The sequence below is a fragment of the Balaenoptera borealis genome (genome assembly GCF_965194805.1).
Source record: "Balaenoptera borealis genome assembly, chromosome: 1".
Classification (NCBI taxonomy): domain Eukaryota; kingdom Metazoa; phylum Chordata; class Mammalia; order Artiodactyla; family Balaenopteridae; genus Balaenoptera; species Balaenoptera borealis.
Genome location: NC_138860.1, coordinates 91,822,993 through 91,837,993, shown reverse-complemented (window position 1 = coordinate 91,837,993; position 15,001 = coordinate 91,822,993). Strand labels below are relative to the sequence as shown.

Sequence of the window (15,001 nt, the reverse complement as noted above, 5' to 3'; positions counted from 1 at the left end):
TCCAAAATGTTACATGGGAACCCAAATTTAAACCTAAGTTTCATAATGCTGTTGTTTTTTTAAAAATAATTTTAGATGTTCAATGGGAAATGAGACAGGGTTTCATAATTAAGGACCAAGAGAAACTAAGTTGAAAGTAAGGTCTAAGAGTTTGCACTTCTCATGTGTGATGGCAAGTAATATGTGACATGTGAAAAAGTAAGAGAGGGTAAGGGGACAAAAGAGACTCGAATGCAGGAAGGAAGAAAAGCTGGAGCGGGGTGTGTGGGGAGAAAACAAGGGGCAAACAAAGAAGTAAATAAGGACACAAAATCACAGGAGCAGCTGAGAAGCCTGTTGAGAGCTAGCAAATGAAGCCCTGAGATAGAGACCAGCCATTCAGCCAACAGAGGCGCCACGGACGGGCCAGGTGTGACCCAAAAGCGAGCAGTGGAGACTGCAGCTCTAGTGAGGCTGGCTCGCCTAGGGAGAGGCTCCTCAGCTCCTACCCACGTGGACACGTGGAAATTGCCAGATCTTCTAAGTTTCCAAGAAATGCTGGACGTTCAAATTTTATGTGAACACAAAAATCAAATTTTATGGAATTAGATGGCAATTAACTCCAATCTGAGCCGAGGGGTATCCCCTAGTCAGGCCAGCCCCATGAGGACAAAGACAGGGCTGTTGTCCATCTTTGCTGCATCCCCACTGCCCGGCACGTGAAGGACATTCCATAAATATCTGCTGAGTGAATTAACGAAACTGATTTAAATACAACTTAAATGTAGTCTAAAAGGCAGGGCTTCCTGACAGAATTACAATATTTGATAGTCACCCCAAACCCTGAGCTTTGCAATACCTCAAATCGCTGTGGAACCCAGTTGAAGAACCATGACTCAGCAAGGAGAGGTGGAGACGTTTAACTGAAGCTGCAGAATAAATGGCCTGGGACCCTTCGTATGCAGTCAGAAGAGAACTCTTTCCTCCCCAACTGCCTGCCTCCAGAACCAAAGCAAGACTGGAGGGTCTGCTGGCTCCTCACTCCCCGTCCCCTTCAGGTTTAGCTAGGTTTCACCTACCACATGTTGTGGGCTTCAGGGCACTGCACCAGATAAGCTTACACCCACTCAGGATATCAGCCCTTCATCAATGTTAACACCCTGTCTGAGGTTTGAGGAGATGCAATTTTTTCACTGATGCCATTGCTGAGAGACGAGCTAACCACTCTTCTGGGATTTGGAGGAAAGGTTTTTCTGGAGTTTTTTTCTTAGAAACGAACAATGTGATTTTAAAATACTTCCTTCTCTTCCTAAAATTTCTTCAAGGTTCCACATGGCTGCAGATTTTAGCAGTTAAGGCAAAAATTCATTTGATGAAAAGAAAAAAAAAATCCCCTGAGTTTCAGTACCCAAATACATAAATCTTGGTATTTCCCCCTGTGTGTATGACACCATAACGACAATTCGGTTAAAGATTCATTCAAGCTGGGAGATAGGAGGGCCTTGGGCATTTCTGTACCCAAGTGAGCAGCTGGATTTCTCCTGCAGACAGGGGCTTGTGACCATGACCTTGTTCCTCTCACTTCAGCATCACAGCACACTTTCAGTTGACACCCACTTGGGGTACTGGAGGGGTGGCAGCCTGGGAAACTAAGTCTCTGGAGACACAAACACACATGCTCACAGTACGGAGAGCAGCCACTCTCCTCACGTGTCTGCGTCAGTGCTGGTGTCAAACAATCTGTCCCATTAAGTCTACAAACATTCTGTTTGTCAGCCCCCCTGTCCCAGTTTTGGCGTACGAAATATGCTCACCAGGTACATGGATCATCAAAAGAAGAGCACAGTCTTTTCACTCAAGGAAGTTTAGTGTAGCTCGTTTCTTTAACCTAGCTCTTAATAAATCCAATCCAAATGAGCCCTAGGCCCACTCAGCCTCAATAATCATATTCAACAACAGCGACGGCAGCAGCACACTTCCTGAAGGCTCACTATGTGCCAGGCACTTGTTCCAAGAGATAGATAGATGGATGGATAGGCTCATTTATTCCTCAACTTAACTCTGTGAGGTAGGTCTTATTATTCATTTATTCACTCATCAAATATTTGTTGAGTACCTGCTATGTCCCAGGCACTGTACTGAGCAGTTAGGATACAACACTAAACAAATCAGACAGAATCCTGCCCTCTTGGAGTTTACATTATTGGTGACGGTGGGGACGGGGGGCAGGGAGGAACACATTAAATGGAAAAGTAAGTATCACAGGTGATGTTAAGTGCTATTGAGAAAAATAAAGCAGTGTATTGGGGAGGAGGATTAATGTAATGATGAGAAGGGAGGTTGCCATTATATGTGAGGTGGTCACAGCTGGCAATGTGAGCAGGGCCCAGAAAAAACGAGGGAGTGAGCCTGAGCATATGGGGAAGAGCATTCAAAGAGTGAGAACCACTAAGTTACAGCTGAGGAAACTGGGGCTCAAAGAGGTTCCGAAGCTGACCGTGGTCACTCAGCTGGTCCAGGGCAGAGCTGGTGTCCAGACACAGGTGGCCAGCTCCAAAGCCTGCACTGTCAGCCACAGTGTGAGATGCCTGGTCCTTCCTTGTCAATTCCACCTGCATCCGGCCCCAGTCAGTGATTTCTGCTGCCGTGAGTGCTAAAGGCAGAAATCTGCTGGTCTCAGATATGCCACCATGGCTGCCCTGTCTTCATCTATTTCAGACTGAAACTGCAGCCCCCTGGCTCCCAACAGACAATAAACCCCGTGGTCCCCCAATCCCAGAAACTCCACAGAACTCGCCTCACATATGCTCTCAGTTGTCAAGCTATTCCTTGTCTCCTGGATGAGTGCATCCAGAATTAAGATGTTTGTTCTTTAAATCAACTTCCTCTTGAACGTCCCTGTTTCCTGTCATGCTAAAATACTTGCCTTTTTAACCCCTTATTCTTGCACTTAAAAATCCTCCTTTCACAAGACATTTCCCTCTCCATCTGTGCAGTCTGATTCAGTAGCCACTAGCCAATGTGGCTCGTGAGCCCGTGCCACATGGTTAGTCCAAATTGAGATGTGTTGTTAGTATAAGATACACACACATACTTGAAGATCAAGTATGAAAAGGGGAATGTAAAATCTCTCATTAACATTTTCTATATCAACTGCATGTTGAAATGAAACTACTGTGGGTATATTAGGTTAAATAAAATATATTATTAAAATTAATTTTACCTGTTTCATATTATATTTCTATTTAACAGCACTACTCTGGCCAGCTCTTTCAAGATACCCACATCACATCACGCTCAAAAGCCACATTTGCCTTTGACTGTTCTTGTCTTAGATAGGATATATCTGAGACCTACAGCATGCTTTGGAGAATAAGGTTCTTACTAGAGCTATTTAATACTCTGCAAGTCTTTTAAAATCTATTCTCCAAAGTCTGATTAAAGGTATTTCAATATGCTATTGACCATTTCATTAAAAATTTCTTTATAATCCCTATTATTTTCTAGTTACTCAGTTCATAGTTGAGAAACTCTATTACAACTAATTTATGATGACACAGCCTTATTAGTTTCTTATTAATATGAATTTCTTATTATTTTCTGAATGTGTACAGTAAACTTCATTTTTTTTTCTTCTAGTTTTTAACTGTTACATGGGAAAAACATTCAGAAACTACAGACCAGAGAGGCTGATGGAAATTCAGACACTGTTCTTAACAGACATTCAGGGGAACATTATGAAAAGTGAAAGTCACTAGGAACCAAAACGGGTTCATTTCCTCAGAACAAGCCTATCAAAATAATTTGGTTCCCTCAGATGGATACTTGCTAAACAGAATAGATCAAGGTCACAAAGGATAGAACTCGGAACTAATAACTTTCAAATGGGGGCAGGGAGCAGACATGATTTCTTACAGTGATTCTGGGCAAGAGGTCCCCTCACTTTCACTGGTTTCATTTTGAGCCCCAGAGTCCTTGGGCTAAGAGCTCATCAGCACAGGCACGAGCAGCATGGAGAAGGAGAAGGCCGATGCGCACAAGGGAAAGGGACTGAAAACAAGAAAACAAAGAGGCCAAAGGAGAGAATCCCATGCCCATAAAGTAGCTAAAAGACATTTTCCTTTGAGTCTGGTAGATGGGCACTGAAACTTATCTCCAAAGAGGAACTGCTAAAATGTTTTCCACACTTTTGGGGGGACGGTATCACTATTTTAGTCACACCTCATATTAAAACTTGTCTGAGCAAATGGAAAAGGCTGTATCCAGGTTTCACCTTCAATCCTGAGATGGAAGCTTTTATCTGTGACTGCAGAATCTAAGGTGCTGTGTGCCCTTAAGTAAAAACTTCAAAAAGCCTTCTGTACTCAAGACAAAACAACATGAGAAGAAACCAAAAGACAGAAAACTCGTGCAAACAAGGGCTGATGCATGCTGGCAAACTTTCTGCTTTTAAACAGAGAAAGCAGTGTATATATGTCCATGACACTCTCTTACCCTGTCACATATACACTACCAAATGTAAAATAGATAGCTAGTGGGAAGCAGCCACACAGCACAGGGAGATCAGCTCGGTGCTTTGTGACCACCTAGAGGGGTGGGATGGGGAGGGTGGGAGGGAGGGAGATGCCAAGAGGGGAGAGATATGGGAACATATTGTATGTGTATAACTGATTCACTTTGTTATAAAGCAGAAGCTAACACACCATTGTAAGGCAATTATACTTCAATAAAGATGTTAAAAAAAAAAAAAACAGAGAAAGCAATGCCTACCATCAAAGCCTATATGAATTAAAAAACATTAGAGTGAGACATACTGGGACCCAGCCCCACCCCCCAGCAGGCCAGCAGCTTCCACACCAGGCGGAGCCTGGCAGCCAATGGAGTCAGGGAAGTCAGTGGAGTCAGGTGCCCACAGTAGCTGGCTCTGCCACAGCAGAAGGGTGCATGCAGCCCATATAGGTGGCACCCTAGAGCATATAACTCTAGTCACCAAAGGGGAAGGGGAGAGTCCTGCTGGGCCCCACAGGACATCTCTTACATAAGGCCACTTCTCCAAGACCAGGAAGCGTAACCAACCTACCCGCTACATAGAAATAAACACAGAGAATTAGACAAAATGAGGAGACAGAAATATATAACAAACAAAGGAACAAGACAAACCCCCAAAGAATAACTAAGTGAGTGGAGATAAGCAATCTAACCAATAAAGACTTCAGGTAATGATCATAAAGATGCTCAGTGAACTCAAGAGAAGAATGAATGAACACTGTGAGAAGTTCAACAAAGAGTTAGAAAATATAAAGAAGACTCAAACAGCTGAAGAATACAACAACTGAAATTTAAAAAATACACTAGAAGGAATCAACAGTAGATTAGATGACACAGAGGAATGCATCAGTGAACTGGAAGACAAGAGTAGTGAAATTCACCCAAGCTGAACAGAAAAAAAAAGAACTTTAAAGAGTAAGGATAGTTTAAGAGACCTCTGAGATAACAACAGGCATACTAACATTCACATTATAGGGGTCCCAGAAGGAGAAGAGAGAGAGAAAGGGACAGAAGACTTGTTTGAAGTGATAACAGCTAAAAACTTCTCTAACCTGAGAAAGGAAACAGACATCCAAGTTTAGGAAGTACAGAAAGTCCCAAACAAGATGAACCCAAAGAGGTCACACCAAGACACATTGCAATTAAAACAGCAAAAATTAAAGATAAAAAGAGAATCTTAAAAGCAGTAAGGGAAAAGCAACCAGTACACACAAAGGAACTCACATAAGACTTTCAGCTGACATTTCAGCAGAATCTTTGCAGGCCAGAAGGGAGTATCATGATGTACTTAAAGTGATGAAAGGAAAAAAATTTACAACCAAGAATATTCTACCCAGAAAGGCTATCATTCAGATATGAAGGAGACAAGCAAAAGCTAAAAGAGTTCAGTGTCACTAAACCAGCTTTACAAGGAATGTTAAAAGGACTTCTCTAAGCAGAAAAGACCACAACTAGAAATATGAAAACTAAAAAAGGAAAAATCTCATTGGTAAAGGCAAACATACAGTAAAGGTCAACCCCATAAAAAGCTAGTAGGAAGGTTAAAAGACAAAAGCGATAAAATCATCTATATCTTTAATAAAAAGTTAGGGAATAAACAAAACAAAAAGATATAAAACATGACATCAAAAACATTAACTGTGAGGGTGGGGTGGGGAGCAAAAATGCAGGGTTGTTATAATGTGTTCAAACTTAAGAGATCATCAACTTAAAATAATCTCATAAAATTGACTCATTATATAGTTATATTATGAACGTCATGGGAACCAAAAACCTATGATAGATACATACACAAAGAAGAGAAAAGAATCCAAACATAACATTAAAGACAGTCATCAAATCACAAGAAAAGAGAGCAAAAGGAGAAAAAAGGAACAAAAAAGAATCATAAAAACAACCAGAAAACAATTAACAAAATGGCAATAAGTACACAACTATCAATAATTACTTTCAATGAATGGACTAAATGCTCCAACCAAAAGACATAGAGTGGCTAAGTGGATTAAAAAAAAAAAAACAACAAGACCCATCTATATGCTGCCTATAAGAGAATCACTTCAGATCTAAAGACATAGACTAAAAGTGAGTGGACGGAAAAAGGTATTCATGCAAATAGAAATAAAAAGAAAGCTGGGGAAGCAATACTTACATCAGACAAAGCAGACTTTAAAATAAAGACTGTGGGGCTTCCCTGGTGGCACAGTAGTTGAGAATCTGCCTGCCAATGTAAGGGACACAGGTTCGAGCCCTGGCCCAGGAAGATCCCACATGCCGCGGAGCAACTAAGCCTGTGCGCCACAACTACTGAGCCTGCGCTCTAGAGCCCGCGAGCCACAACTACTGAAGCCTGCGTGCCTAGAGCCCATGCTCCGCAACAAGAGAAGCCACAACAATGAGAAGCCCACACACCACAACGAAGAGTAGCCCCCACTCACCGCAACTAGAGAAAGCCCGCACGCAGCAACGAAGACCCAACACAGCCTAAAATAAATTAATTAATTTAAAAAAATAAAACAAAGACTGTAACAAGAGACAAAGAAAGAGATTACATAATGATAAAGGAACCAATCCAACAAGACGATAAAACAATTGTAAATATATATGCACCCAACATAGGAACACTTAAATACATAATGCAAATATTAACAAACATAATGGGAAAAATTGACAGTAACACAATAATATTCGGGGACTTTAATGTCCCACTTACATCAATGGTCAGATCATCCAGACAGGAAATCATTTAGGAAACATTGGCCTTAAATGATACATGAGACCAGATGACCCTAATAGATATATATAGAACATTACATCCAAAAGCAGTAGAATACACATTCTTTTCAAGTACACATAGAATATTCTCCAGAACAGATAACATGCTGGGCCACAAAACAAGTCTCAATAAATTTAAGAAGACTAAAATCATGTGATGCATCTTTTCCAACCACAGTGCTATAAGACTAGAAATCAACATAGGTAGTATGCTTTTTTTACATCCATCTTAGTAATACTTTTTTGGATCTGCCTCCTCAGGCAAGGGAAACAAAAGCAAAAATAAACAAATGGGACTATATCAAACTAAAAAGCTTCTGCACAGGAAAGGAAACTATCAACGAAATGAAACAGCAGCCTGCCGAATGGGAGAAGCTATTTGCAAATGATATATCTGATAAGGGGTTAATATCCAAAATATACAAAGAACTCATACAACTCCATAGTAAAAACAACAACAACAACAACAAAACCTGATTAGAAAATAGGAAGGGGACCTGAAAACACATTGTCCAAAGAAGCCACAGAGATGGCCAACAGGCACATGAAAAGATGCTCAGCATCACTAATCATCAGAGAAATGCAAATCAAAAGCACAATGAGATGTTACCTCACACTTGTCAGAATGGCTATCATCAAAAAAGACAACAAATAACAAGTGTTGGAGAGGACAGAGAAAAGGGAACCCTCATGCATTGTTGGTGGGAACATAAACTGTTGCAGCCACTATGGAAAACAGTATGGCAGTTCCTCAAAAAATTAATAGAAACTGCCATATGATCCAGCAATTTCACTGCCATATGATCCAGCAATTTCACTTCTGTGTACCTGAAGAAATCAAAAACACTAACTGGAAAAAAAACATATGCACACCAATATTCACTGCAGCATTATTTACAATAGCCAAGATATGGACGCAACCTATGTGTCTATTGATAGATGAATGAATAAAGATGATGTGGTATTTATATACAATGGACTATTACTCATCCATAAAAAATGAAATCTTGCCTTTTATGACAACATGGATAGATATAGAAGGTATTGTGCTAAGTAAAATCAGTGAGACAGAGAAAGACCAATACCATACGATTTCACTTATATGTGGAATCTAAAAAACAAAACAAACAAACATTCAAAACAGAAATAGACTCATAGATATAGAGAATAAACTGGTGGTTACCAGAGGGAAGATGGATAGAGGGGGTGAGTGAAATAGGTGAGGGAGATTAAGAGGTACAAACTTCCAGTTATAAAATAAATAAGTCATGGAGATGTAATGTATAGCATAGAGAATATAGTCAATAATATCGTAATAACTTTCTCTGGTGACAGGTGGTAACTAGACTTATTGTGACCATTTTGTAATGTAAAAAAATATTGAATCACTATGTTTACACCTGAAACTAATGTATCGATAATATTGTAAGTCAATTTAAAAACGGAAAAAACAAATAACAATAATAAAGTGTACAATTCAATTTTTTTTAATTACAGTAAAAAAAAGGCAATAAAACAAATTCCTAGATCTAGTTCTTTAAAAGTAGTTGTAAGTCTTTTTCAAAATTCCTAAAAGATACCTGTCAAAAATAAACAAAAACAGCAACAAATGCAAAAATGTGAAATTTCATTAGATCCTGGTATTTAAAAAAAGACATTCTTGTGACAATTGGAGGAATCTGAATAAGAGTAGAAGTTAAGTGATATTATGAGATTACTGTTAATTTTTATAAATATTATGTTATTGGGCTTATGCCAAAGCATTCAGGAGTGATGTGTGGGTGTATAAAGAAAGTATAATTATGGCAAAATGTTAATAAATGAATACATAAATAAACCCCCATTCTGAATTCTATGGCCCAAAGAAGGTTCCCCCACCCCTCTACTGTAGATTACAATATTGAATACAATCTATGTGATTGGTAATTTGCTGTCTTATATAATTTCACATGCTTTAGCAAAATTATATTGGACAATATATATGTTACATATAAGAGATTAACTATGGCTGCACCAATCATCAAAGAGTTGCTTACCTATTCTTGGGTTGGGAATACATAGACTTTGAGTCAAATAGACCTAAGTGCTAGCAGGTTCTACCACTTATTTGTTGTGTGAACTTGGACAAGGTACTTAACCTACCTCAACTTTGTTCTCCTCCTTAACAGTCTCTACCTTATAAAACTGGTGTGACAATTAACTGAAAACAAAAATCTAAAACTCTAAGCACAGCACTTGGCACAGAGCATGTGCTTAATTCATGGCAACTATTATATACACCCCATTATAATACTGGATCTAGTTTTTTTGAGAGGAAAACACAACACTATTTTGATTTGGATTACCTTTCATAAATAAAACCTCACAGGCTCTCTGAATCTTAATTAAGCAAAGCATATGAACAAGTCTCACATAATAATGTGAGATAATAATTTAAAATGGAGAAATGTTTGACCAATACTTTATCATCTAATGTCCAGATTTAAGAATTTGTGTTGTTAAAAATATTAAAATAAATCAATGAAAGAAACTTTATATGAAGTAGTGTATGACTCGGTTCCTGCATACAAGGATCTAAAATCTAGCTGGAGAGACAACTGGCAAGATAAAGGATCCATAAAAGGTCAACCACAGCAGAATAAGGCAGGATCTGCTAATGAGAGCTAACTAATACAACATTTCCTATTTTTGAGCTTGCTACTTGCCCGGCACTACCTAGGTCCTGTCCACATGTTACCCACTGATGCAATCCAGTGCCGAATCCTGCCAGCCCTACCTTCAAAACACACCCTGCTATCTCCAATTCCTCACCCCAACCCCAGTCATTTCTTACCCACCCCCACCCAGTCATTGTTCCCGCAGCCTCCTAACTGGTCTCCCTGCTTCTCTTTTTTCATCAGCAAGGACTATCCTCCACCCAGCATCCAGAATAATTCATTTAAACACTCAACTCAACACAATGTCACTCCTGTTCATAACTCTGAGACTTCCTATTTCACTGGGAATAAAAAAAAGTTAGTCTTTAAAAGGGCCACAGGGACTTCCCTGGTGGCGCAGTGGTTAAGAATCTGCCTGCCAATGCAGGGGACATGGGTTCAAGCCCTGGTCCGGAAAGATCCCACATGCCGCAAAGCAACTAAGCCGGTGCGCCACAACTACTGAGCCTGCGGCACTCTAGAGCCCACGAGACACAACTACTGAGCCCACGTGCCTAGAGCCTGTGCTCCGAAACAAGAGAAGCCACTGCAATGAGAAGCCCGTGCACCACAACGAAGAGTAGCCCCCGCTCTCTGCAACTAGAGAAAGCCCACGTGCAGCAACGAAGAGCCAACGCAGCAAAAAATAAATAAATGAATTTATTAAAAAAAAAAAAAAGGGCCCACAAAACTTTATTTCTAGGGTCCAGCCCTGACTACTTGTACAACTTCATTTCCTATTTACTCTCCAGCACAGTGGTCTCCTCGAAGTTCTTTGAATGGTTGAAGCCTATCTCAGGGTTTTTGCTGCTGTCCTGTCTGGAATACTACTCTCCCAGATGGTAACCTGGCCTGCTCCATCATTTCCTTTTAAGTCTACACTCAACTGTTTCCCTTTTAAAGAGACTCTCCCCTGACCACACTATATAAAATACTAGTCACCAGAGAGTGACAATGAAATATCATACCTCCATCCCATGGAGCACTATGCAGCTGTAAAACAATGAGGATGATCTCTATGAACTGATATGGAATGATTTTCCAGACATATGGTTAACTGACAAAAACAAGGTACAAAAGAGTACACAGAGGTATGTTAACTGTTGTTTAAAAAAGGGAGTTAGAAATAAACATATGTATCTGTTTATAACTGCAAAAATGAAGATAAAACTGAAACAAATTATATGTTATGGGGGGAGAGGAAGGGGTGGGAATAGAATTTCTGAGCATATTTTTTTATGGTCATCCCTCAGTATCCACAGGGAATTGGTTCCCGGATCCCAGTGGATACCAAGATCTGAGGATGATCAAATCCTGCATATAAAATGGCATAGTACTTGCATATAACCTATGCACATCCTCTCATGTACTTTAAGTCATCTCCAGATTACTTATAATACCTAATACAATGTAAATGCTATTTAAATAGTTGTCAGAATGTGGCAAATTCAAGTTTTGCTTTCTGGGACTTTCTGGAATTTTTTTTTTCCTGAATATTTTTAATCTGCAGCTGGTTGAATCTGCAAATATGGAAGGGCAGCTGTATACGGTTTTGATTTGAACCATGTTAATAGTTTACATATTTAAAAATTAAATCAAGGTGGAGGAAACCCTAAAACTGAAGAGACAGAAACAAATTAATGCAACTATGTATCACTTTGATAACATAACCACACAGAAGAAAAATTCAAATAACTTGAAAATACAGTGTTCTATACATATTTAGTGGGATATATGAAAGAATAAAAAGAACTGCTAAGAAATCTTGAACTGTATTTAATAAAGTTTGTGCTTGGGAGTAGTATTGGCATAGCAATTATGGAATTAGTTTGTGTTTAATGTAGATTAGGAAACTATACGAATGCTACTAAGAATAGAATTCTCACCCTGGGGAAGGGAGGTACTGATATGGAATGGAGGAAAAGGAAGAACTGAATTGTTGGATTAGCCTTTGCAGTAACCAGATAAATGCCTGACTTTGTGAAAACTATTTCCTAGCACTGAAAACTGACAGGGCCTAGAAGCTATGGCTCCAAGAGTCTTGAGCACACCTAGCACCCAGGTCTTAATTTCTAAATACCATCCCCCCCTAAAAGGAAAAAGGAATCTAATGATTCCAAGGCTGAGTCAGGAAAAGTACAAAATGAGTCCAGAACACCCTTCTACACCAGAAAGTAAGGAAGTGCTCAAAACTGAGGGAAACATGGCAAAAGGACACTGAAACTTGGAAGGGTTCCCACTTGCCAAATATAGAATCCCTGAGCATCAAAATGAAAAATGACAGGAATGCCATCTTAAATAATACACGAGTCCTTACTAGTACTAAGAAAAAAAAAAAAATTAAAAAGGGAGGTGCAGGGCTTCCCTGGTGGCGCAGTGGTTGAGAATCTGCCTGCCAATGCAGGGGACACGGGTTCGAGCCCTGGTCTGGGAAGATCCCACATGCCGCGGAGCGGTCGGGCCCGTGAGCCACAGCTACTGAGCCTGCGCGTCTGGAGCCTGTGCCCCGCAACGGGAGAGGCCGCGATAGTGAGAGGCCCGCGCACTGCGATGAAGAGTGGCCCCCCGCTTGCCGCAACTGGAGAAAGCCCTCGCACAGAAACGAAGACCCAACACAGCCATAAATAAATAAATAAATAAAAATTAAAAAAACAAAACAAAAAAAACCATTAATTTTAAAAATAAAAAAGGGAGGTGCAGAAGCTCTTTGTTACTGAAGAATGTCAATAAAGTATAAAGAAAATAGGGATAAAAAATTGCTATCTACAAACATTTTAGTGGGAAGAATCGCCACTGGGTTGTAAAACATTGGGTGAAAGATTGTTGGAAAACAGCATATTCACACAATCTCAAAGTGTTACTTAAAGAATCAGGTACTACAGACATACCCATTTTATTGTGCTTTGCTTTATTGTGCTTTGTAGATATTGTGTTTTTTACAAATTAAAGTTTTGTGACAACTCTGCACCGTCAGATGGTAGTTAGCATTTTTTAGCAAGAAAGTATCTTTTAATTAAGGTATGTACATTTTTTTAGACATAATGCTATGGCACACTTAATAGGCTACAGTATAGTATAAACATCACTTTTAAATATACTAGGAAATCAAAAAACTTGTATGACTTGCTTTATTGCGATATTTCCAGTGGTTTGGAACCGAGCATGCAAAATCTGTATTCACATGCTTGTATTTTCTCCTCTACAATGGAGAAATCTGGTGGACCTCACCTTAACCAAATCATCAACATTAACGTCTCCAATAATGAGACAAATGGACTGCATCTGCAGCCTGATGAGATGCACACCTGTGAGAATTCCTGCCCAGGAATGTTTACACCAGAATCTAAGCATGTACTTCAACATCGAGGGACATTTTTATTAAAAAAAAAAAACTAGTCCAGACCCCTTCAAAAAGGGCAATATCATAAAGTAGAAAAGAGAAAAAGAAAAAAAGAAGCTGGCAACAGTTTAGATTTTTAGATTTAAGGGGATTAAAGAGGAATGGCTACCAAATCTGGTGTGTGATACAAGATTGGCTTCTGGACCCTATCTGAAAACAGTATTGTATTATGCTGTATTTCCTGACTGTGATAATGGTGCCAGGGCTTAACTGCAGACATATTATTCTTAGAAGACCTATGTTGGAACTTCCCTGGTGGTCCAGTGGGTAAGACTATGCGCTCCCAATGCAGGGGGCCCAGGTTCAATCCCTGGTTGGGGAACTAGATCCCGCACGCGTGCCGCCACTAAGACCTGGCACAGCCAAAGTAAATAAACAAATATTAAAAAAAAAAAAAAAAAAAGACGACCTATGTTGAAATATTCAGGGTTAAATTGTCATAAGAACTGCAATTCTCAAATGATTTAACAACAACAACAAAAAAGTTAACTGGGTGGGTGTGGGTGTACAGAGAGATGTAAACCAAATGTGATAAAATGTTAATAAGTGGTGATTCAAGAAGAAAGGTGTGTAAGTGTTCACTTTACTATTTTTGCAACTATTCTAAAGATTTTAAATGTTCCAGAATTTTAAAAAATTAAAAGGAACTATTAACCACTGCCATTTCCCTTGCCTCTGCACTAGTAATCTCTATATTTGTAAATGTTCACCACCACCCAACAACTACGTATTTACTGCTTTATTTCCTTACTGTCTCTCCCCCACTATAATGTAAGCTTCCCAGTGCTGACACATAGTTGATAGTCCATAAGTATGTGTTGAATGACTGATGCTCACAATCATTCTATTAAGCAGATATTATTATTATCCTTTCTCTCATGTGAGTGGCGCTCTCTTTAAAGGCAAAGGTATGGAGGCACACAGAAGTAAGGTAACTTACAGAAGTTTTAACTGTGAGGGGCGGGGCCAGGTCAGAGGCCAGGCATCTCTCTGGGAGCAGATACTGTTCATCACTGTTAGGCAGCTTTCCCTAGTGAGGTGGGCTTGGCCCCCAAAGGACTCACTGCAGACCTACAGTTTCCCTTAGCGCAAAGCCTATTCAGAGAAGGCGATATTCATGCTTGCGGAACGAAATGACCTCTGAATAAATAAATGAATCAGGTGGGAGAAACCAGCTAGTTCAAAGAACCTTCCTAGAGGAGGTGTGGCTTGATGGGTAAACTGGGTTTTCAGTTGAAGAGAGAGCATAGAGCAGGCAGTAGTGACCAAAGGTGCATTCTGGGACCAGGGAGAGACCCGTGCCTCTGGAGGAGTTACCTCATCCCTTCAACCTCTGTATATGCCTCTCCCTCCTGCCCACAGCCACCAGCATATGAAACCCTCACAGCTCTTTGGGGTCTGTGATGGTACCTGCCCTGGTCCCCCACCTCCGATTCCTCTCAACTACAATCATTTCTCTTTACTGCTGCCAGATTATTCTTCCTAAGTGGATGGCTCTGATCCTGTCAGGCCCAAAAAGAGGTCTCCTTTGCCTGCAGAAGAGAATCCCAACTCCCAAAGGGGACATTCAGGGCTCCCCCAGGGGGCCTCAAGCTCCCGTGGGCAC

General features: G+C 40.1%; 1 protein-coding gene across 3 annotated transcripts in view; it reads right to left on the bottom strand.

The window, feature by feature from the left end:
- CD58 (CD58 molecule) overlaps window positions 1-15,001 on the bottom strand; it is a 43,417-nt gene that overhangs the window by 26,933 nt on the left and 1,483 nt on the right. The window lies entirely within an intron of this gene.